Here is a 25398-nt window from a genome sequence, read left to right on the forward strand (position 1 = left end):
TAGGTGGAATACATAGCTAGGGATGATCGAAATCACACAGTACCTTGAAGTCCAAGGGAGGAACACTCGAAACAGATGGGTCAGAAAAGGCTTTTTGGAAGAAATGAAACAAAAAAGCAGTGCTTAGGTTGAGATCTAAACTATGGTTCCAAGTTAGCCACATGATATGGGGAATGGGGAATGGTATGTGGCTAGGCCTCTTTTAAGAAGAAGAAACAGAATATATGAAGACCCATAGAGAGGAGAGAACATGCCTTGTTTGAGGAACTGAGAGAAATTTATTATGACTGCAGTGGAGAGTAAGGAAGGGACTGGGAGATTGTGTAAGTAGACCAGATAGTAAACAGCCTGGGAAACAGAGGTGTTTGGAATTCATCAGCCTTCCTCAACATGTCACTTGAAAATCATTAGTCTGCAGCAAACCTGATTTTGCTCCCTCACGCCACCCTTTTGTAAGTATATAATACAACCTCAATGCAACCAGATGCTAGCTTTCAGAGGGTGGAGAATGTATTTTGTACTTCTCAAGGGGCACTGTCTTGCCTGTGTAGCTTTTCCTCAAACACTTGTCCATTGCCCTTCATGTTAAGCAAAGTTTAATTGAGCATGTACTTTCGCATGAAGTATTTTATAAAATAATAAATAGCTTTCTATTTAAGTAAGGACTCTGGGCTCCACCCAACACTTATATGGAAAGTTTGTTCCCTTGAACTAGCATGTGTTCTATGTGTGAGAGGTGTTTACAAAGTGAAGGACTATGGACAGGGTCTTTCTCTTTTTTTACCTTGGTTTTGTCTTTCCTACTATGACATTAATTATTTTCTAGTCACTTGAGTTTTGTTGTTTTTTTTTAAACTTACAAATCACCCCATAAGGTTGAAAGAGTCAAGTAAAATTTGTTGGTTGGTTGGTTGGTTGGTTTAAGTAAGCTCTTGATCACCCAGATATTGGGTGATCAAGAACCCAAGATCAAAGGTCACATGCTCTACCAACTGAGCCAGCCAAGCACCCCTAAATTTGTTTGTTTGTTTTTGTTTTGTATTTGAATCTTAAGCTTTTGTTTCATAAGATGGTATTTCAGCATTCCCAAGAACACTCTAGCCTAGTTAGGTATTTCTGATTGCAGGGTGAGGAGCCAATCTGCAATCATCCTAGTTATTGGCCTGTGGGTTTTGGAAGAAATCCTGGAAGGACTTTGTAGATTCCTGAGGAAGAATTTAGATTTGAATAAAGGGCCATTTGGTGGATAGTCATTGGGAATCTAAAAATGTTGCCATTTCTTAGGCTAAAGAAGAAACAAAAACCCTCCAATAGTATGCTAGACCAGGCTTGTAGTAGCCTATGAAAACTAATGATTAAGTATTCAGAAACTGTTCAAGCCTTTGTCAAACCACTGGTAGCTTAAAATTATCCACAGCAAGAGTATATATACCTTGGGAACTGGCAAATGTTTCAAATTAGGGCCTCTTCCCTCTCTTCCCTCCTGAAGCTGGTTTAACAGCACACCACTGGGTCTAGCCCATCTTGAGGAGTAATATTTGTATATCCAGGTAGGAAGCCCACAGGTGAAAGCTAGAAGAAACTGTATGAAAGCTAAATTCTATATAAGCAAGAACTATGTGTGTTTTCTTGGAGAATATATCCCAAGACAGAGTATGACATAGTGTCTGCCATAGAGTAAGGGCTCAGTACACACCTGTTGGAAAGATTCAGTACTGGTGAGCTAGCGAGACCCTCTGCAGCAGCATCACATCAACCCAAGCCAGTTTCCCACAGGAATCCTTCCTGAGCCACACATCCTCGGAATCACTCAGGAAGCTGGGTTGCCACTCATCTCGCTTGTGTCGTTACTTTTTAAAGACAATTATTTTTTTTAAAGATTTTATTTATTCGAGAGAGAGAGAGAGAGAGAGAATAAGAGAAACTACACACAAACAGGGGAGGGGTAGAGGGAGAGAGAATCTCAAGCAGACTCCCCACTGAGCATGGAGCCTGATGCAGGGCTCCATCTCACAACCCTGAGACCGTGACCTGAGCCAAAATCAAAAGTCAGACACTTAACTGACTGAACCACCCAAGCAGCCCTAAAGACAATTCTAGCACTATCAGTATATTCAGTAACCACAGTAGACTTTAAGCTCTCAGAGGCAGGATTTTTCTGATTCGTCACTTTTAACATTACACATGCTCAATAAACTTATTTTTAAACAAAGGAAAAATACATGAATAATAATCTCATAAGAGGATACCAGACTTTGTGGTATCTGATGGATATTGCTTTATTGATACATGATATCCCTGTGAGTAGACACAAAGGAACAGTTATCCTTCCTAGCCACTAAAACAGTGCCTGGCATTTGGGGGCGCTAAATATTTGTTGAACTAATTGTTCATTAGTCATCTCATTTTACAGACGAAAAAACAAGGTTGTGGAAGTTACCTGACATATTTCGGTTTTAGTTTACATCGTTTCTATTTATATGATGTTGTGTCTGTTAAGAGGCCCTTAGCTTTTAAACGTAGGTTACTATGTATCCTCTCACTTATCAGCCTTATCAGATGGGCAGGTATTTTCATTCATGTTTTAGGGTTGATAATACTATTATCACAGAAAGTTTTAGTAACATGGCTTGAGATCACAAAGGGATTTGAGGGTAAAGCTAGTATTAAAATCTACCTTGTCCAAGGATTCTGAAGTGAGGCTTCATATAGTATAAGACTGTATTATATTTTACTTATTCATTCCTTCAGAGGGAGATAGATTGATCAAAACAGGCTAAGGAAGAGCACTATACCACAGCACATTCAGAAATACTTCTGAAATATTGTCATGAATCCCCCAAGTTTGTTTCTCTCATTTGAAACACCTGAAAACATGCTGATGATTAGAATTTGTGCTTTGCCACTCAGTACTGAAGATTCAAGTTGAAATTTCAAATATAAAATTACAGGAAATTACCTAGTTTTTCTTTTGTGAATGGAATTTTTATTTCTTTCAGTCATCTGAGAAGGTCCTGATTTTCCATGAATATGGAAATTCCATGATTTTTCTTTCCCTAGGACTCTAACATTTCAAAATGGCCACAAGCCTCCTGCATGAATTATGAAAAGGATACAGAATTAAGCATGATGACTTTTAAATTTATGTTGTAAAACCCAGTGTTATTTCCCAGCACAGCGCTTCATTTCCGATGAAAAGCATGCTGCCAGCTTCCCACTTCTTCTATGGACGGTATCACCACTCGTTTTATTAAAGCCACCAGACACTCATGGAAACATGCATGATGTCGTTTTTTAATGTGAGGGAAAGAATTTTGGAAGTGGGAGCTAGTTAACATTTCTAAAACATGTTTTTTTTTATTCTTGCCTTTCCCTTTTGACCTTCCTGAGGATGCATGTGGGTGTTAAATTGTTACCAAAGGGAGGGGCCGTTGTAACTACAACGGGATCCACACACACAAAGACACACTTTCCCACACATAGGACTTGGCTCTGGTACACGTTAATGGAATGTTGAATGGAAAAGATGCAGGGTGTTTTTGATCTGCAGAGAAGTGCAGCCAGTATAGTGTCCATCATCTTTTTTTTTTTAAACAGCCAGATTAACATTTGGAAGGCAATGTGTGTGAGGGAGTGGGTGTCACTGGCAAATAATTTTCCTCTCTTTTAAAAATTATAAACACAATATAGTCTGTTTATAAGCATTTAAATAATAAAGGGGACTATAAAGTGAAAAGTAGAAGCCTCCCTTTCCCCCCACCCATCTCATCTCACTCCCACACGGAACCATTAAATAGCTTGATGTTTGAGCAGAATTTTTCTCAATTAATTCAAGATCCACGTACCAATATTCTACAGTTTTGTGTCAGTCATCTCATTTGAAGGTGAGAGTTTGGTACAAAGATGTATTTTTATACATACTATCCTACAACTTGCTTTTTTTCATTTAATAAATGTATTCTGGGTTTGTTTTTTTTTTTTTTTTCTGGCAGAGTAGACTTCTAAACTTAGGCCATTCTTTTCAAGGCATATCAAATACATTTCATTGTATTAACTGTGCCTTATTATTATTATTTAACTGATCCTATATCAATGAGCATTTGGACTGCTTTCAGTTGTTCATTGTTACAGTGTCTCCTTGGATCTTTGTCTTTACACATTATGGTTGCGTTTCTCTAAGACTGATTTCTGGGAGCAGAATTTTTAGAGGGAGCAGACTATTAATACCTGTAATGCCAGAGCAAAATGCCTCTATATAAAAAAGAAGGAATTTTCATTGAGCAATACATGGCAAGACTCAGCTGCATTCAAAACAAGACTGGGTCCAAGATTTGTTGCTATTGTAATGTTCCCAGTACTACTACTAGTGGCTACTCACTAGATTCACTTGGGCGAGAGGAGTTTTTGAAACAACCAGTCTTTAGTCACCACCATGACAAATTACATCAGAATCTCTGGTGTTAGTGTCCAGGTATCTGTATGTATTGTTTAAAGCTCCTTAAGCCAGATTGGGGGCCAGTGGTCTTGTGATAGTGCCTTCAACATAGCAATGCATTTGCCATTTTTACTGTTGTTCTATCCCTATATATCTAAGTATATGTATTAAATGTTCAGGTACGTACATGTACATACATACACACATGTCATGTATGTTTTATGTAGTTGGAATAATAAGATTTTTCTGCCTTTTGCTTGGCTCTTTGGTACATTTGGCCTCAATTGCTACTAGCTAACCCAGAAACATAGTGTGTGTCATGTACAGTTCTGCATACAAATAAGGATCAAGAGGATGATCAAAGAGACAAATGGGAACTTTAATGGGGGAATGGTGAGAAGTCCTAGATGTGATTAAAGAGAAGATAAAAGGGCCATTAAGCAACTGTGCAGAGTAATTTTTAGACTGAAAAATTGTAGACAGTCCTATATAAACAGAATCCATATAGGGCATTAACTACCAAGGTAAATGACCCTTTGTCTTCTTCTGTATTTCTTCAACTTACAAAGTTTGGTTGGCAGATGGTGGAAGGATGCAGGGTATCTGAGTAAGTGTGTATGGAGGGAGAATTGTCTTGTACTAGACAGGGTCTGTTACTTAAAAACACTATACATTTACAGTGTAGTTTGCCATACATGAATTGTATTCATATACATTATTTTATGTGACCCTCACCTCAGTCTTGGAGAGAAGATGATGGTATCTCCATCACTCAGAAGGAACTGAGGAGAGAGAAGGGATGAGACCAGGTTCATAATGCTAGCACATGGGAGAACTGGAACAACATTATACCTCAAATTTTATGCTTTTAGCACCTACGCCTTCTTATTCTTATTCTATATTCTTTATGATAATATATAAGTGTCAGCATTGGTAAATAGAAAGTGGTACAGACTGTGGCAATTAACTCTGCCTAAATTCATTCAAATTGAAAAATTTTTAAATACTGTGAGAAAAAAACATATGTCTTGGACCAGATTCAATAGATAGGCATTCAGTTAGTGACCACAATTTTAGACAATCTAGATTTTGTGTAATAGAAAACTAGAGGAAGAATCTGCCTTAGAATTTGATGTCAATTTTTCCTAAATACTCAAGTAAGAAGATATTAGAAGCAGATTATAAACATAGATAAATGTGGTCTGAAGTAGACATTTTCTAGAATCTTTTCTGTTTTGCATTTCAAAAATATGTATTAAAACATTTATTTGTAATGCCATTGCCTTCCAATCTCCTCTTTGTTAGAAGACCCTGACATTGGTAAGCATGGTTTTGCCAATCCTGGTAATTTTCAGGAACATAACTTCCATGGTGGTCCAGGGATCGCTGTTTTGTTGCCTGGAGAGGGAACACATTATGACCCATTTCCTCATAAGTTTGGATCGTTTACCCAATTAGTCAGTAATCATCTTGCTGAGAATGCACAGGGCAGTGTGCTGGGATGAGGAACCAGTAATTGGAGAAATTCTGGGGTTGAGAGGGTGGGAGAAGATTGATTGAGGTTGGAAATAGGAGAGAGCCAAATGAAGGCAGGGATGCCAAAATCAAGGCAGAGAATGGGCAAAGCCAGTGGGCACAGCCCAAGCCCCAGCTTGAACTCTGAGGTTGAATTTTTTAGCCTTAATCATCAAAAAAGCACTTTATGTTTTTTTCTTTAGCATTTTCTTCTGTTGATTTTCTCAACCATCTTGTGAATTCAGTGGGGAAGGTAGTCTAGGCTCTAATGTTGAAATTAACAGCAGCAGAGAAGGGTTCAATAAACTGCCCATGTACAATTTTAATACTGCAGCTAAGACCAGAACTTACAATTCTGTACATAGTTCTCCTCTCTGCATCTTGTCCTTCCTAGTTCAAAGCTGGATGGGGGCTGGCCTTGTGGTCGGCAGAGTCCTTTTGGCTGCAGATTCTTCAATAAATAGAAGGACTTGCAGACACATTTGGGGCATCACGAGGAAGAGGAAGAGAATTGCTTCAATTCGGCAGGTGAGGGATCCCTGGGTGGCGCAGCGGTTTGGCGCCTGCCTTTGGCCCAGGGCGCGATCCTGGAGACCGGGGATCGAGTCCCACGTCGGGCTCCCGGTGCATGGAGCCTGCTTCTCCCTCTGCCTGTGTCTCTGCCTCTCTCTCTCCCTCTCTCTGTGACTATCATAAATAAATAAAAATTAAAAAAATTCGGCAGGTGAAAAGGAAGATGACAGATGGCTGGTCTTCTGTGTGAGAAGAGAAATGTATTTCTCCCCAGACTGTTAGGGAAGGGACTAGAGGGGAGAAGGATATCACCGTGGATGTGGGTGTGGACTATGGACATGGATCCCACATTATGTTGTTACGCAAAACTGTTTATAATCTTTGAGGCTGTTTCAGGAATGAGATCCATGTCAGAATGCTAAAGGCAAATAAACATTTTAATGATTTTTTTAAACAGCAAATTCTGGGAACTATAGATAGGAACTTAGTTTTAACCACACTCAACCAAATTCTAGGACAGACTGTTGACTAGAGAAGATTTAGAGCCTGAACAAAGAATGTGGTGAATTATAAGAGCAAACATGGGTTCACTAAGAAGGAAGCAGAAAAGACTAACTTACTTCCTTTAAGGAAAAAAAAAATTACCACATGGAGAGACCATGGGACACAAATCAAGTTGACCTGAATTGTAGTAAAGTTTTGTCAGAACTACCTTTTGGAAAAATTGGTGGACTGCATACCAAATATTGATTCTGATACATTTTAAAATTATTGCATAATTAGTGGTCTTGAATTAGTGGCCATGAGTTTGAAATCCATCTTACTTTGGGCTTTGGACAAATCACTACACACATATCAATAATGAAGCCCAATATGTGCAGTCATTTAGTACACTCCAATGCTATCCAAGTGAAAATTATCCCAGTCAACCTAGAAAATGGTCTCTGTTAGCATGCCACTTGATTCTACTATTGACTTGGTTTCATTGAACATGTTAGCAAGTATTTTCATAAATACACGCTTACGAAATTTTCAGATGCAGAAAACTAGAGGGGACAATTGATACGATGTTATAAAGAATTGACTTATCAGAAATGATTCATAAGAATTTTAAATAAGGAAACAAATGAGAAAATGAAAAGAGATACATGTCTGGGGGAAGGTGGAAGAAATGAGATTCTCCATGCTTTCCCTCGGGGTGCAGTGAGGGAAGATAGGTGTTGTGGGGCTTTCAAGTCACCCACCATCCTTAGGTGGCCCAATATGCCTTAAAGCAGAAATCTCAGCTGGCACATTCAGCTTTAGAGAAGCACCGGGACTTTGGGAAAAGAGATTTTTGGGGAGAAAGCCACATTGTGGTGAAAAAAGAACTGTAGAGAAGGTAAGAGTGTAGGAAGTCAGCAAGGACAGATTTTAGCAGCTGTCCTGAGTTGGACACCTCAAAAAAGAAGAGATTCTCTGCACAGATTTTTTTTTTTTTTTTTTAGTAGAGAGAGAGAGAAAGGAAGTAAGAGAGCAAGAGCACATTGAAGGGGGAGGGGCAGAGGAAGAGGGAAAGAGAATCTTGAACGGGCTCTATGCTCAGTGTGAAGCCTGAGTCGGGGTTCAATTTCACAATCCTGAGATCATGACTTGAGCCAAAATCAAGAGTCAGACACTTAACAAACTGAGCCACCTGGGTGCCCCAACTGAACAGAACTTTTGAGAAGCATTTGAAATGCTACTCTCTTTAAAGAAGAAACTCACAGTTAAGAAGTTAATATAATTTCTTAAGATTTTTGGAATTAAACGATTATATCTTTGAGTACATACTGAATAGACTGGGCCATGTGGGGTCCCTGTTATAGCTGATTTAAATTATTATTACAGGTAGCAAAACTAACTTCCACCATGACACAAAAATGGAAGATCCTCAGAATTTCCTCCTACCCTCTTATTTTCTCAATTTATCTCTTTCTCTTGGATAATCTCCTTAATTTCCATGAGCTTAGCTACCAAGACACATGCCATGAGTATTAGCTTTATTGCTGTATCCCAAACCTGTCTTCTGAGTTCCAGTGTTTCACCAACACTTCAAACTCCACTCATGCTATAAGGAAAATGTTAACTCTTCATGCACCCAGAGGGGAAGCCTGTAGAAAAAGAAGCACTCGGTTTTCTTAACTGCAGAATGGGAAGTCTCAGTAATGAAATGTCTACGGCTTTTTCAACTCTAACATTTTATGAAAAAATGAGGTAGTCTTATTCTTCATTGTTCTAAAAAGACCAGACTAAAAGTTACCAGGAGCTAGATTTAGACGTCAGATTAAAGTGTAGAACGTTTCCAGTAGGACTGCCTCTGTAGTTTGTGAGATAATTCAGACCAACTATGGGAATACCGTGGGATGGATTTCTCCCTACAAAGATTATACTGGTGACCCTTGATGTCCTTTTTAAATCTAAAAGTTATATATATATATATATGTGTGTGTATGTGTATATATATATATATATATATACACACACACACATGTATATGTGTGTATTATATAAATATATATCTTGAGCCCTGGGTCCAGCTTCATGCTCAGCTCAGTTATATATATATATATATATATATATATATACACACACACACACACATATATATGTGTGTATTATATATATATATCTTGAGCCCTGGGTCCAGCTTCATGCACAGCACAGAATCTGCTTGAGATTCTCTCTCCCTCTCCCTCTGCCTCTCCTACCTGTGCTCTCTCTCTCTTAAATTAATGAATAAATCTTTTTAAAAATCATATTTACTATATATTCCACCACCTTAGATTTCTAAGCTTACTTCATTTCTAAATCTTTTTCTAATTGTACACAACAAAGTAGTTCTTTTCATTAACTCTATCCCCTCTAAAAAGTTACTAATGAGTTTGATAATGCAGTTCCCACTGTAGCCAACTTTGGTACTGTGAAAAATAAGGACATGATGCTAACAAGTCCAAGCCTGTCCCAACTAACCTTGGTCACAGGGTCTCATTAATCACTATATTTTCCATAGCAATAAAATTGCACATTCAATAAAAAGCGATTGCTCTTAGCAAGAGTGAAACCCCAGGAGATGGAGCAGGAGAACATTATTTTTTATAATAGCTAGAAGACCTAAGTTCTATTAGAAGAAAATACAGTAGGAAAGTATAGTATAAAAAATGATGCCTTCCTTAGAGAGGGCTCCAGAGGGTAACTGGGCATGTTGGCTTTGGGAGAGATTGGACTTTTATATCTTTCAAGGTAAGGGAAAACAACAATGTTCAGAACTCTGATGATAGGTCCAGTTTGTCACATGGCAGTGTCTTATCCTAATAGCACATTGGAAAGTAATAATCATAATAAATACAATTGATAATGTTTATTAAGCATCTACTATATGCCACAGTGTATTAAGCATCATACATACTTTATTTTATTTAATCTTTGCAATAGCTATCTCATGTAAGCCCTATTGTTATCACCATTTTTAAGTTGAGTGAACCAAAACTTCATGATTTGTCCACTATCATAGCTAGTGGGTCTCTTACTCCAGGGTCCACCTTTTCTGTCAGTTGGCTATATTGTCTTCCAAGTCCTGCACTTCAGTTAAACTCCAACAATGGAGTGGTGATTGGTCATTGGGGGAAAATCATTATTAAAAGTCATTATCTCTCCTTGAAATTCATCTGGAGATTTTGAAGCTTCAACTTAACACTCAAAAGCTCATGAAAAAGATTGAAGGGTGTCCCCAGTGGGCCAGAAACAGTGAAGTTGTGAAATATGGCCCCAACCTAAGAAGTTTATAGTCTTATTTAGTTTTGTCCACATATGCGATCTGATTAGAAGTTAGTTTTTGTGGTCCACATTCTGAGAATTCAGAAGTAATAGAGATCAAAACGGACTCAATTAGGGAACTTATTGTAGAATTTTCTACACATACCTGTATTGGAATATATCCTCCCCATATGTTTGACGAACAGACATTGGATGGATGCATTGATGGATGCCTCTGAGATGACAGAGGGAAAGTTTATATTTCAGGGTGAGTCCAAAGTTTGGGCAGGATTTGGATAGGTGTGGAAACAAGGGTGAGACTTGGGCTTGATTCGCCACATCTCACTTAGCACAGAGGTGTAAATCTCAGTTTGGCTACTTCGGTAATACTTTTTTGCTGAAAGAATAAAATGAGGTAATGTTTTTCCTCAGATATTCTCCTGGCTGGCTCCTCACCATGCAATTCTCAGATCCTCTGTCAGCACCTCAGGAAGAGTTATCTGATGTGCACATGGGAATCCTTCACCCTGGTTCATGCTACTCTCCATTCCATTGTCCATTTCATGTTCTTCAGATATTTGTCACTCTACGTACCAAACATGTTCATTTGTTTATTTATGTGTTTATTGGTCTGTCTCACTGAATAGAATGCAAGTTGTTGGAGGTCAGGGAGTTTGCCTTTCCATCCACTAGGACATGCCCAGTGCTTAGAACATTGACTGCCGCAAGGTAGATGTCCAATAAATTTTGGTCTGATGATCACTTGAATGAATGAAAAACGGCAAGCACCAGGATGTTTGTTAAAAATACAAATGCCCTGGCTCCAAACCCTAGAAAATCTGATTCAGAGGATCATTTGTGGGGATTCAGGAAATGAGAATTTTGCAAAGTTCTTCATATGATTCTGACAACTAGGTTTCAGAATGATTACGTTACAAAAATCATCTTTGCCCTCAAGCAACTTGCAATCCTAAAGGCAGACAATATCCCTGCTTAGGGAAGGAAAGACAAATACCTCCACCAATTTGATCACCACAGTCCCAAACTTGGACTCCTTGGGCTTTCCTGAATGATGGGGAGGCGGGGGGAAAGAAGAAAAGAAAGAAATGCTTTAAAGAAAAGACGATATAGAGGAAACGAGAAGAAAAGAGCAAAGACAGGATAGGATGAGTAAGTACACAAGAAGACACCTCTGTGCAGCGGTCTGTTGGAACAATGATAAAGAAATAAGAAGGAAGGTGCAGAAGAAACAGATGTAGCTGCCAGAAGTTAAATACACATCTGTTAAGAATGCTCTTCTCATATGCAGGGTCAGAAAAATATGTACAAATGTAGCACCTCACTGATTGACAGAAAAACCTCAGTTCTGGCACTGGGAATCTTGTTTTCTTGACAGCACTTTGTTTTAAAGCTGGAGGCAGAGAAATGTCTTATGCATGTCCTTAAACTGGAAGGCCTTTTGTTCAGGATACTTATACCATTTGCAGATAATGATGTGCATAGCAGTTTCAGCTGTCTGCATATGCATTTTTATGTTTTTTTATGACAGCTCTGCGTACTGAACTAAAAGGCCATTTAGAACTGTCAGGCACTGACAAGCATTACCCTTTACATTTACAATTCTGTTAGCGTGCATTGTCAGGTGGGCTCACCAGACTGCAGAAATGTGATTTCCTTTGAAACCTATGTATGACTTTAATTTAATACAGCAGCCTCAAAAAAGAAAAAAAAAAAAAAAAGGAAGAAAGAAAAAGAGACAGAGTGTGAGCCCAAGAGAGCTTTATTAAGTATTCTTTTTCCATTAATCTCCTACTTTTTTGTTTTTACAAGACCCTTCCTTTCTTCCTCATCTTCTTTCTCCCTCTTCCACTTCCTTCTCTCTCTCCATTATTTTCTCTTCCTTCTTCTCTATGGAATCCTTCATGCCATGCAGAAGGGCAAGCAGCCTAGGGAAATGACTTTACCTGTCTGAGCCACGCCAGACCATCTCTTACTTTCCATGTGGCCTGAGGTTAATTTTCAGTCAAACCGATTTTTAAAAGATGTTTGGCTCAGTGGAAGGCTGGGCAAATATTCAGGACCTGGATAGTGGGGGCATAGAAAGGATCCACTTACTCCAACTAATGACTTATCATTCCCCATTATCACTACCACCTGTCTTTGGGAATCATTTTCCCTCCTCCCAAACATTTATTTCAACAGCATGGAGAGCCTTTCCAAAAAAGACACTGGTGTATAAATTCTGAGAATTTTGAAGGCAGTGTGCTTTTGCTGTGGTTTTGCCCTGCAGGATTTTACAGTCACCCAGGGTGGCTGAATGTGTGTGCACAAAACAGAGAAGTTTCTACTCAGACCGGGCTGAAGTGAAATGCCCACGTGTATGTGCTGATCTGGACCAGATTTACTGCAAAGTGATGAAGCCTGAGCTTCTCACTTGCCTGATCCATATACATTCTAAGGGTGGTCAGGAGCTGATGAGAGCTCTAGGTACAGATCGGAAGCCAAGTTACAAACCGGTAGCTTTCTTACATGAACACTGTTGATAAATTGTTTAAAGAACTCCCAAGAAAAAGGGGGACCTGAAATTTCCAGTGTCCTTTTCATAACCTAATTTTGTAATCTGATTTGTATTCGTAATTTTGTATCCTTTATCTTATAAAGAAATACTCATATTGTGTAAACCTCAGACCCCATAACCCTAGACCTGCCCCCAGTTCTGAGAGTAGGTCCTGTAAGGAGTTCAGAAAGCATGGATCAATGTGGTTTGGGCAATTAAGGTTACATTTTCTTTAGAAAGCTTGTCTTCACCTGGCCCTTAATAAAACCCAGGATTTGGCTAGGTAGAGAGAAGAGATAGATGATTACCAGCTAATAGAGTTTCAGGAAAATATTGGTGTACAAATAAGTTTTTGAGAACTGATGTTTTTGGCAATGGACAAATATTTATTTTTTACTTTGTAAAATTGAGATATATGAGAAATGTAACATGCAGTAATCTTACATGAATCACTTGATGAATTTACTGTGCCTAAAACCATGGAACCACACCCAGATCAAGAGGTAAAACATTTTCAGCCCCTCAGAAATTTCCTGGCTTCTGGGTATAAAACCCATAATTCCCCCCATCAGATTTTTTAGAAAGGCAGGGTTGGATACCCTGGGAGTGCTAAACTGAGTATCAGGAGATCACCTTTCATGTTGACCTACTAGTGTTCAAAAAAAGGATCCAACCCTAAGGGTAGAGAGATATCTCCTCTCCTTTCTTCACCCCAAGTAAGTGGGAACATTCTGGTACCCTCATGCCAATGTCCAGCTCTATATGTGGGCAGCAGAAAGTGTTATCTATTACCTAACTGATGACTTGCCATTTCACCAGTACCTACAGATCCCCCCCATTTGGTCCCTCTGACTTTGGGCTAAGCAACTGCCTTTCACATGGGGTTCTTTGAAAAATCCTATCTGCCTCACTCAGTCTGTGAGGGGCATCACATCAATTTCCTACATCTTTCTGTAAATTTGCTAATCAGTAGCTTTCTTCTCTGGCAGAAGAGGTGGGACGAGGCCAACAGGCAGGCTCCTGTTGAAAGGTGGATGAGAGCAAGAAGGAAGCGGGATGGTGAGTACCGGTCGCAGAAGGCTTCACATCTGCCATACACGGAGCCTGACTGTGAGGCTGACCAGTTGAAGCTCCCTCCTGGAGGAGAAAAGGTAAAAAAGGAAATAAAATCCTTAGAGTACACTCCCTCACAGCCCCTCCTCTTTTGTCTCCTCTGTGTCACTAACCTCCAATGCCCTGCAGGAACCAATTACAGTATTGTTTCCAATAACTGCATTTGGAAGGCATGTTACCCCTCATCCACATGCTGACTGCCACCACCTCATCTCAGATCTCTTTTCCCAGCAAGGAAGCTGCCTGCCTGGTGTTTGCTAGACAGCCGGACACCTCCCTGTGGAGTCACCAGGGTCAGGGACCATAAGGACAGCTGTGCAAGTCCTCAGAGTTTGCAGAAAGCAAAGGACTGTGAGCCTTGCCGACAAGGGAATAAACCAGTCAGTTTTGTGGCTGTGGACAGACATGGTTCACCTGCTCGAAATAGTCTTTGGGGACCAAAATGAAAAGCCACTTTTTAAAAACGTTCCTATGCCCTGGATATGATTATAGAGTAGGGATAAAGTGTAATGGTTAAGGCATGGACATCAGAGTTAGAAAGATTTATCTGACACTAATGTCCCCATCATTTGTTAGCTGCATGACTTCAGGGAGGTTCCTTGATTTCTGAAATGAACCTCAGTTTTGCCACCTACGAAATGGGAATAATAGTCCCTAGGTTGCAGGGTGGTTGTAAATGTTTAAAGAATAGTGTATGCAAAGCTCTTAGCTTGCTGACTAAAATGGAGCTTGTTACTGTAATTTAGCTTCGTCTAATAAAAATGGAAATAAATGTAAAGAACATGAATTCCTGTCACTCACTGGTGAAGCCCTGCCGCCTCCCCTGGCTCTATCCTTGTCTCAGATCTCTGCCCGGGTCTGATCCCAGTAATGCTCCCAGCACTAGGGGGATGCCTCTGTTCTGAGTAGCTGCTACAAAGCATCTGATACATCTCCATGGACTCAGCAAACTCTCCCAGGTATTTCAACTGAGAAAAGGAGAGTTGTATTCATGACGTACATGTGTATGTGCATATGCAGGTATGAACTTGAATAAACAGGTGCTGGCTGTGATTCTCCCAGGTGAGGAATGGGCATAATGGGAGTGAAGCAGGAAGAGAGATAATTTCACATTTTACTCTGACTACTCCTGGTTATCGAAATCTTTTAAAATTGGGTATGTTTGAGCTTTTCTTGTGTAATAAAAACAGAAGTGCTACAGATGTATTTGGGTGATCAAAAGTTAAATGTCACGCTGTTGCCCTTGTTTGGGGTCCTCATGGTTGCCCACACCCTGCAGGGCCTCCCCAGTGTGCCATTCCTCACCCAGCTCTTCAGAGCAAAATAGCCACTCTTCGCCACTCTACCACACGTTCCAACTCCCCACTTGCCTGTTCACAAGACACTATGTCACTTAAGCGTCTGACCCCCTTCCCATTGATGATAAGGATTTTGGAGTTATGTAATCCTTTAAAGCATTTTCCCAAAAGTAAGAGAGAGAAAGAGATTGTCTCCAAATTGTTTATAAAGAAAATCCAGGTTTACAAATAGATAATTTGGAAAAGTGACTATTGCTTTGTATGTGCTGTTGAGAATATACCAAAACATTTTAATAACTTGCCTCCCTTGTCCAGTGGACATGTCTGCTTCCTTCTAATAGCCACAGAAAAGAGAGCAAGAGCCAGTGATGACCAGTGCTGGCAATTAAAGATCAATACCAAATGCAGATAGACCTCCTCCAGTGCCAAGCAAGTCAGTCAGAACCAGCAGCGGGTCTGCAGGAATCTGAAGGGAGCTTCCTCTGCGCTGTGCTTTTTGCAGTTTGCTATAAGTAGAGAAATCGGCATCTATCTTAGGGAGCCTGTGTTCGTCTGGTCCCCTAAGTATGTCAAAGACCCCAAGCCTCTTAACGTGCTTGTTGTCTGCAGGGAAGAGAAGGCCAAATCCACAGAGCCGTGGTGTGTGGCATAGGGAGGTGCTGGGGTGAGGAGCAGAAAAGGTAAGGAGGAGGTGATAGGCTTTGTTTGGTGCCTGAGCCTGCCGAGGGTCGAACAGAGGACCAGCCATCCCTTCCCCACCCTTCTGTGGCCTGACTTTCCTGACCTAGTAACTCTGCACAGGCTGTTCCCTAGAAATCGAACACTCTTCCCCCAATTCATTGCCTCACCGACTTTTTTTTTTTTTCCTCACCAATTCTTGCTCTCCCTTCAGGTTTCAGCTCCCAAGACCCCCGCTCAGGAGTGTCATCCTCGACCTACCTAAAGGTACACCCATTATAAATTGCTCCCTTGTCATTTTCTCATAAACCTAAGTTATGGCGCTTATTGCTCACACTTTGTAATCACATTAATTCGTTTGTTGACTTTATGCAATGTCTGTCTTCCCAGGATTATTATTATGCCTTTTGAGTGTAGGACTCTTGTTTTATCTTCCTGCTCAGAGCTTAACACAGGATCAAGAGAATAGTAGGTGCTCAATAAATATTTGTTGGATAAAATGATAAATTTGAAAATTGTACCTATAATCTGTATAGATATCCTCTAACAAATCCTTATGCTTATAAGCCTTTCCTTCCTCTGTTCCATCTCCCTGAAGCTCCTCTTCCCCTTTTATCCAAGTCATCTTCAACTTCAAGATCCAATAACAGCGACAGGGATAATGACAATATTAAATGACTTCTGGACCCTGTACTGGCAATCACATATATATGTAATCTATCTTCATAACTCTGTTCTTATTGTCAAACATCAAAGGGCAGACACTCAAAGATCCTCTAGGAATGTGAGATTCAGCAATCGGCATCTCAGGGCCCCAGGTCTGCCGGAGAATTGAAACAGTGAGGACAGTGGCCAGGTTCTTTGTGATTTGCACGTGGTGTCTCTTTAATGTGCCTGTATTTTAAGCTGAAGGGCAGTGGCTGCGGCTTCCTTGCTTTTGTAATTCTCTCCAGCACTCTGGGACTCCTGGCCTCTGCTGAGGAGGGAAGAGCAGAGAGAGATTCGTTATTGCTTTTCTGATGCTTTCGGTTACTCGGTCCTTGGGGGGTTAGAGGTAGGATAGAAGCCTGGAACAGGTGGTAGCCCTAGCCTGTTAAAATAGAAGGTGTGTGGTGGAGAAAGGAGGATGATCTGAGGCAGTGGGGGTAACTGTTTCCACCCCCAACTCCCCCTACCTCTATGTTCAGCGCAAGATCCCGGAGTACAGAGCTGAAAGGTGACGGTATCCTCAGAGACCTGGTCTGCTGTGCACAAGCCACTCCAGCCATGAGCTCAGGCTCTACCCTGACAAGCCTGTTTCCTCATCTCCAAAATGCACCTGAGAGGAACTCACATCCCATAAGGTTTTGTGAGGATTCCATGAAACAATGTGTGTGTGAAGCCTTCACATAGTGCCTGGTACGACAACGCATTTTCAGTCGGCACCGATTATTATTTGTATTATTTATCTACCGTGTGCCTCAAATCAGACATCGGTCTATACTCAAACCTAGATCTTCCTGATTCCTCGCTGTGTTCTTTTTGCATCAGCCCAGATCAATTTCAGGACGGTTTGCCAGCACTGTGAGCAGAGGTGGGGGGGGTTGGGGTTGGGGAGGGAAGATTAATTAAGAAAGAGTTGTAAAAAAAAAAAATTCACTGAATATCGGATGGATGTAATATTAACATACGTAATTACTTCTCAACTTCAGAAGCTATAATATCAAAGATAAAAATCATGTCAGCTTCAATCTTTTTCTCATTGTAGATTCAGACCATTACATTAATGACTAACTTTCTGAGCTGTATAATTTTCTCTTGGAAAGATACCTTTTTTTTTTTTTTTTTTCTGGAGCAAAGCACAGAAGCTCCTTCCAGGCACACCCTGGACTTGAGGGAGGAAGGGGGAACCTCCGGGTGGAGGCCACTCCCCTCCTACTGCCTGATTCTAGCGGGTGCGCTCTCTTTGTGAGGAAACAAAGGCAATTAATCACACAGGCTGCCAAGTCTTGCCTTTGGCTGGCTGTGGAATTGGCTCCCAGGACCTCACCGGGGGCTGGGAGCCCCAGTGAGTGACTCGATGGCGTGCGTGTGCTTCAGGAGCGCTCCAGTAATTGCCAGCCTCTGGGCGTCGTCTTGTTCCTACAGAACAGGTCCCCAAGTATCTTGAAACTAGGCCTTTGTTCATTTTAAACAGCGGCCCTCACTCCCGCCTCTCTCCGCTTGGCCCTCTGGTCTGAACCTTCCATCTGAGTGACAAGGAACAGGGTGTGTGGGAACCACAGTTTGTAACCCTCTCCTTGGGACTAAGTCAGTGCCTCCCCCTGTGACAGAAGACAGGAGACACGTCCTGGGGATTTGGGCCATATCGGATGCAAGCATAGCATCCTCCTGGATCCTACCCCCTTTCCAGGATCTCAGGATAGAGCTGGGGCAGGAGGAGGACCCCATTTCTCAGACGTGATGTTCAGGAGCCTGCACAATGTCAAAATTGCTGCAAAATGGAACCAGAAGTTCAATGTTCTCCTTTTGCAGCCCTCTGAAACAATAAACAGAATGGGAGGAAAAGACAGGTAGTTTGGTTTTTTTCCCTTTTTTCCCTCTTTTTCTTTGCATTAGGTGCCCATCCTTTCTTCAAAGGCTTCTCCCTACTTCCTGTCCCCTTTTGTTAAATGTCCGATTTTGTCACCCTAACTGCTCAGAGCGCCCCCTTCCCACTAAGCATCTTTTCTCTGGACCTCTTTCCTCTCCCTATTCCTACAAGCGTTTTACCTGTCCTCTGGTTCTTTCCTTCTGTTGGCTCTGACTCAGCAAAGTAATTATAGAAACATAATTTTCTTCTTGTTGATCTATTGCCCCATCACATGAAAATGCCAATAAGTTTAAGATGGGCTGACTTGTTGTGGAGGTTGCATAAAATAAAGTCCACAAAAGACTGGCAGTCTTTTTGGGAAGCAGCTGAAACTGAGGTTTCAAGAGCAGTCTTAGTGATTCCCACCTGGGAGAAGTATGCCCTGAATCCTGAGGAGTTCCGCATAGAGAAAATAAACAGTCCTCTCCCCTCACCCCCCTCTCAAATTAAGGGACTTGGGGCAAGTGTTAAAAGAAGATCCAAGTACCATATAACCAAACATTTCAGTTATAATCCCAGCTAACTATTGAATAAAATACTTTCCCCTCATAATTCGACATATGTTTCTTTATAACATCTTATGTTCTAGTTTAGAATTCTTGGACTCCTTATAGTTAGCACCAAACCATGGAAAAGCAAGACCTGACTCTTGGTGCCTGGTTTCCCATCCCCCTCTCTTGTCTTCACACACCCAGTGCTGTTCCACATTGTGGGTGCCTCATATCCACCATAGATACCCTAGTGTGAGTCCATTACCCCAACAGCTGCTCCTGCTCAGGCCTCATGATGCCTACGTCTGTACATCTGCTCCCACAAGAGAACTGGCTAGAACAAGCCTATTCAAGTCCTGAAGGTGGGTTCAGAGTCATTTGGACAGATAATTCCAATGTCCTTGGTACCCAAAGTGTGGTCTAGAAGGAGACATGACATAAGCTTTGGATGGATACATTCCTGTGGCCCTGTGGACAAGGTCCAGGGGCACCTTCTAAAGCTCAAGGCAGGATTCTTCTTACCCGCATCTTAGGACAGCACCAACCTAAAGGGCAGATATTTCCTGTTCCATAATGTACTTGAAATGGAGCTGCTTCTCATATGGGCAACTCTAAGTAGGATGCTCTAAGCTGTTTAACTTCAGAAATGGTTGCTTTTACAACAGCTAATGAGGCAAATGAGTTCACATTAAGATAGGTGATTACTCCTGAATAGCACTGGCCAACACACGGTAAGAATTTAAAAACTACATTATGTGTGAATAAATGAGTGGCCTACTGAAATTTCACAAAGGGTTTCGTATATGAAAAGAGTGGCCAACAGTAGAAATTTCAGGTACTAATGGCAGATGAGAAAAATTTGGTTTACTTCGAAACTTGAAGAAAAACTTGCTTTTAGAGGTGACCCGCACTATCAGAGCTGAAAGTAGAACCTGGTTCTGCCCATAAGGCATGCGTGGCTACACCCAGAGCCCGGAAAGTATATGCATGATGCTACTGAATCAAGTATTGTTAAAGCAAGATTTCTCCATCTATCATCACTATTGACATTCGAGGTAGGATCATTCTTTGTCATTGGGGGGACAGTCCTGCACATCTAGGATGTTTAGAAGCCTCCTGGGCTTTTACCCACTTGATGCTTGTAACATTGCCTCTCAGTTGTAACAAACACAAGTGTCTTCAGTCATTGATACTTGTTCTCTGAAGGGGCAAATCCGCTCCCCACCCCGCCCCCATTAAGAACCACTTTTCTTAAAGGAACTGATTCTAGATAGAGCAGCAGCATCTGCACCCAGCCAGAGTGGACACGAAGCAGAACTCACAGCACCCAGATTTATTGTCAGAAAAAAACAAGAGTCTGAGAGCCAAAATAATGTTGCAACTTGCTTTGATTCATCAGTCTTTAAGATCATATAGCAAATGGAGATTTTAAGCTGAAAAATGAAAACGGAGAGTAATAATGTTTAAATCTCTTACAGCAAAAGCTTTAGTAATTTCTGTTGTTTTTTTAGTGCTAGGGAATGAGCCAGAGTGGATGTGTGAAAATCCCAAGCCTAGAGTGAGATAAACATAGGACCAGAAGGCATATGCCAAAAGCAAGTCTGCCCTGGCCTCATATAAGCTCTATTGGGAGATTCAGGAAAGGCTTCTGTGGTCCAGGGAGAGCCCCTCATTTCCACGGTCCATTCTCCAGGCCTTTTTCCTACTGCTGATCCTCCTGTCTCTACTAGTTCCTATGTCAAAACAGAACGTTGTGGCTTAGTGACTTAGTGGTATGCACATGTGTGCTCGTCATGACTTGCTGAAACCAGAACTTCATGAAGTTTCAGGCTGCCTGGCTCTTCATGTTATTTCAGGTCCAAGAAACCCCCAGGATGCAATTAGCCATATTACTTGTGTTATAAGAACAAAAATTATTTATGCATGAGACACAATTTTGCCTTTTCCCCACTTTTTCTGAGCAGGAAAGGATTATTTATTGCCAAGTTAGCATCCAGAATCTTTTTCTGTTGTCAAGAATCTAGTTAGTAAAATTAAAGAAAGAACTAATTTAAACTATATCATAAAGAGCAAGAGTCAGTAGGGGATAGAAAAGCCACATTTTCTGTGTATGTGAAAGAATGCTTAGAAAAGAAAAAGAGGGAGAGAAGGACTTGGGGGAATAGTTGTCATACATGTGCGCTATTATTACTGGTCAAATTATTTTTAACTTGAAAAATGTTTTTTATTTAAAAATTTTCTTTTAAAAAAAAATAAAATAAAAAATAAAAAATAAAAATTTTCTTTTTCTTTTTCTTAATTTAGGTTTTAATTTTAAAAGTATTGGCAGAGGTTTCATCATATATTCAGACCTTTTGGAGTAAATAATAGAGGTTCTTTAAAGCTTTTGATACAAAATTGAGTTTTTAAAAAATTTGAATAATACAATGCCAACTCTGAGCTGTGTGGGCTCAGGGCTAATTCATGGGCTCAACTTGGAAGTGATTGATTGTAGTAACTTCCCTGTTAGACTAATCTTCACCTACTGTGAGGCCATTATTTTATGTCTAGTTTATCTCTTAATTTAGTTCTTTGGACAAGAGGGCTAAGGAAGGATTTGTCAGTTAATATGTAATCCACAATATCATTCATTATATACAAATTCATTCAATACAAATTCACTGAACTAACATCATGTGACGGGACTGTGTGAGATTCAGTGACACAGAAAGAGGGAGACAGAGCCCCTACTCTCAAAGAGCTTACAGTCTTGTCTATAAATAATTTGTTGTGAACACATATAGCAACCCACACTTATGCTAAATGCGTATTGTCAAATAAACCTGGTATTTTCATAACAACAGAACTTACTCCGAAATTGTCCGTAGCCTTCTGTAGTAGAATCATTCAGATGTGTAGAATTTTCCAACTGAATTAGATTGCTGTATATAATGTGAGTAACTTTGTTAGAACTACTCAAGTCCTCACGGTTTTTGGACATCTCTCAAATAACAGGATTCAGAAAGATGTTTATTACATGTTTATTACATTTTGTACTTTCCTTGCTAAATCTGATATGGCTCCAGCAATGAACAACACATCTTTCTAACATAATGACTCAGACTCAGAATCAACACAATTTCAGGAGCTGGACAGGCAGATGAGAAAATACCTCACCCTGATGCATGCCCTCCATTGTGTTTCCCCCTGATGCCACATCAAACTCAAAGGCTTTTACTGATCCTTAAACCAACTATGAGAAGGAGCCTTCTGTCTATTTTCCCCTCCGGGTCTAGAGACACGTTATATTCCATTAGCAGCCTCTCTGATTTTTCATCTAAAGCCCTTCCCTTGCCTTGGATATTGACTAACATTTTCCACTGGTCAGAAACTTTGTTTATACAGCTGATCAAGTTAACGGTTCATCTCCTCTGCTCTGTAAGCACTCCAATTCTACCATCATCATAACTAGGGTTGGTTATTTTACTTGGCAGAATTATTTCAGTAATACAAGATAACCAAATTGGATTGGTGATCGATCGGTTTGTTCAGCACTCATTCCAGTAAATAAAAACCAACCAGGCTCCAAATGGTTGAATTGCTATTGCAGTAGAGACATAATGTGAATCAAAGCTTGGAGACCTCAGGGAATTTCATAAAATCCAACCCTGCAACCAGATGATTGTCCTGTAATACCTACTGTATACACAAGACCCATACATTTCAGTCTCTCTTGGTGGCAATAGCTAGTTTTCTGTGGTACGTGGATGAGAAATACGACCATTTGTGAAAGTCGCCTTTGGAAACCACTAGACTCAGGGAAGAGTCCAGAGGCCTGAATGCTGCTGCTCCAAATAGTTAATAGGTGCTCATTTTTCTATTTCCATTTCGGTGTAAAATGCTGATATGAGAAGAATTTGGAGGGCTGTCATAACTTTTGCATTGGTGAACACAGAAGGTTGAGTGTTGAGTCAATAAGTGAGTTTGTTTTTAAATATCTTTTGTTTGAGGGGAAAAGGTGACTTAAAAAAAAACTTGATAGAAGCCTCACGATTCATTATAAAAGATATAATGGAGAATTTATCAATAACCTTCAAAATGTATTTTTCAAAAAACAAACCAATTTCTAGAGAGGCCTTTGCCACGGACTTGCTATGTGAATCTGAAAATATCTTGTTTTGTGCTTTTGTTTCCAATAGAATAAAAGTCATAATTATGGCTCTACATCACCTGAGTTGTCATTAAAACCAAATAGAACATTGTATGTAGAAGCACTTTCTGAAGCCTAAGAAAGATGTTTAAGTTTTTTTTTTTTAATTTTTATTTATTTATGATAGTCACAGAGAGACAGAGAGAGAAAGGCAGAGACATAGGCAGAGGGAGAAGCAGGCTCCATGCACCAGGAGCCCGACGTGGGATTTGATCCCGGGTCTCCAGGATTGTGCCCTGAGCCAAAGGCAGGCGCTAAACCACTGCGCCACCCAGGGATCCCCTAAAAAAGGTGTTTAAAAGCATTCAGACCGCTAACAAGGTTCCCAAATTGTGGGGTGTGTAGCTGATGAGATGAGAGGCATGCCTAGTGTCCAGGGGTTCAGTTTAGGAAGTAGGCAGTAAGGGATGTTGAACAACATAGTAAGATAGTTCATCCTTTTTCCATTTGCAGTCACTCTTTCTGATTCCTACACGAAGCAAGTCTTAGGTGCTAGCCTGCCTCAGAGTTTCTTTAACACTTGCTAATCTCCCTTAAAGAGAGAGCTCAGGCATGGAGCTTTGAGCAGGCAAATGTATTTAGCTAGATTTTAATAGCGTGGTTTAGTTTTCCTTGCTCGTATGTTTTTGTGGTAAACTCCTTAATGGCAAGTGGTAATGTTTTTCCATTAGTAGCAGTAATATAAAGTTTTATTTCTATGCAACTTTATCTAAGTGAGGGAAAAGGAAGCATTTTAAAGAAAAATATTAAGTAAATAATAGTCAAGTGATACACAAATTTGACAAAAATCATAAAAATGAGATGAACACGTTTGAAATTTGGGAATGTATGTACTAGCAAATTTGATGCATAAGCTAAGACCTAATGTTTTTGTCTTTGAGATAGTTAACACTTTTTAAGTTGCTATGGCTCATCCCTCCACCACCCTTGAACAATCCTTACCAAAAAAAAAAAAAAAAAAAACTGGGGAAAAAAGGGAAAGAAATTGGAACTTTCAGCTGCCATTTTAACTTCCACTGATAAGCCCTTCCATTGAGAGAATCCAGGCACTGCAAACACGCTTCCATCTTCTGAACTTCTCAACATTAAAAATTGGCCGTGTTGACTGTGCTAAATAGACAGCCCCCTCCCCAAGAGTCCAGTTTATCTCATTAACCTTGGAGAGGGAGCCAGGCACACAGTGATTGACCTGGCACACTCGGACACACATATGCAGTATATCAACCTCATTCAGAACGGGCTTCAACACTTTGATGAAATACATCTTGCTCCATCCTCCAGAGACCATATGAATCCACAAACAATTGCAATTTTGAAGAAATCGTGGGTAACCTAATTCCTGTTTCAGAATGTTTTCTCACTGTTTGCTTCTCTCTCTCTCTTTCTTGATTAGGAACGGAGTGGAAAAATCTTCAAATGGTTGTGTCAGAACAAGAAGGGCATTCTCTGCCATGAAAAATTTGTTGGTGGGTTTTAAAGATGCTATTTCTAAAAATTTATGGATGAGCTCAATTTAGAAAAAGTGGGGAAAGCACATGATGACATTCAGTCAGCTTGGGAGCCTATTTTTTTTCCGTATAATGTTGTGATGAATAAAATCCCAAAGTAATGATTTCCACTTGTTAATAAATAATTCTTGCTTGAAGTGAGGAAGTCTTGAAGGAAAAGAAATAATAATAAAAACATCACTAGGATCATCTTCACTCCTTTCAAATATGTTCAACTCCAACCCTAGAAAAATAACTGAACCCTTATCCCAATATCTAATGCTGCTTCTCCTGTGAGTTTTTTTTTTTAATTGATATACCTTTATTCCTCCAGTCCTGGAGTCTATGTTTATATAATTATTGTCACGACTGTAGATATTTGATACTTTCATAACATATTATTGCAGTTTAAGGAAAACACACCCTTCTGTACTATTCTTCCTGCCTGCCTGGGTGTAGAGCTCCTCTTTAGAGCAGATGTTCTTGGCTGTTACGAAAGGGCTTTAGAATGCTGGATTCAGATGAAGCTTGGAGGCGAGCACCAATTATGTCATATGGTGTCAGTGCCCAAGTTACAACACTAGTATAACCAGCTTTTTTATTATTTTTAATTTTTTTGGTTTTAATTATCCCCATGTATACTTTAGGGCTCTCATTATGGAAATCCGGGATTAGAATTACTATTATGTTTTTTGCCTAAACAGGACAGAGAATTTCTTTCATAGTCTGATTTCAGC

At 40.2% G+C, this 25398-nt stretch overlaps 1 long non-coding RNA gene across 1 annotated transcript; it reads left to right on the forward strand.

Annotated features, from left to right (window-relative positions):
- The first annotated feature begins 336 nt into the window (after positions 1–336).
- Positions 337–24762, forward strand: LOC121486366. Its single transcript, XR_005986614.1, has 4 exons — positions 337–452; positions 13784–13945; positions 16098–16150; positions 24568–24762. It is a non-coding gene; the product is annotated as an uncharacterized LOC121486366 (long non-coding RNA).
- Positions 24763–25398: the final 636 nt, after the last annotated feature.

Source organism: Vulpes lagopus, chromosome 3, assembly GCF_018345385.1.
Source record: "Vulpes lagopus strain Blue_001 chromosome 3, ASM1834538v1, whole genome shotgun sequence".
In the NCBI taxonomy this organism is placed as follows: Eukaryota; Metazoa; Chordata; class Mammalia; order Carnivora; family Canidae; genus Vulpes; species Vulpes lagopus.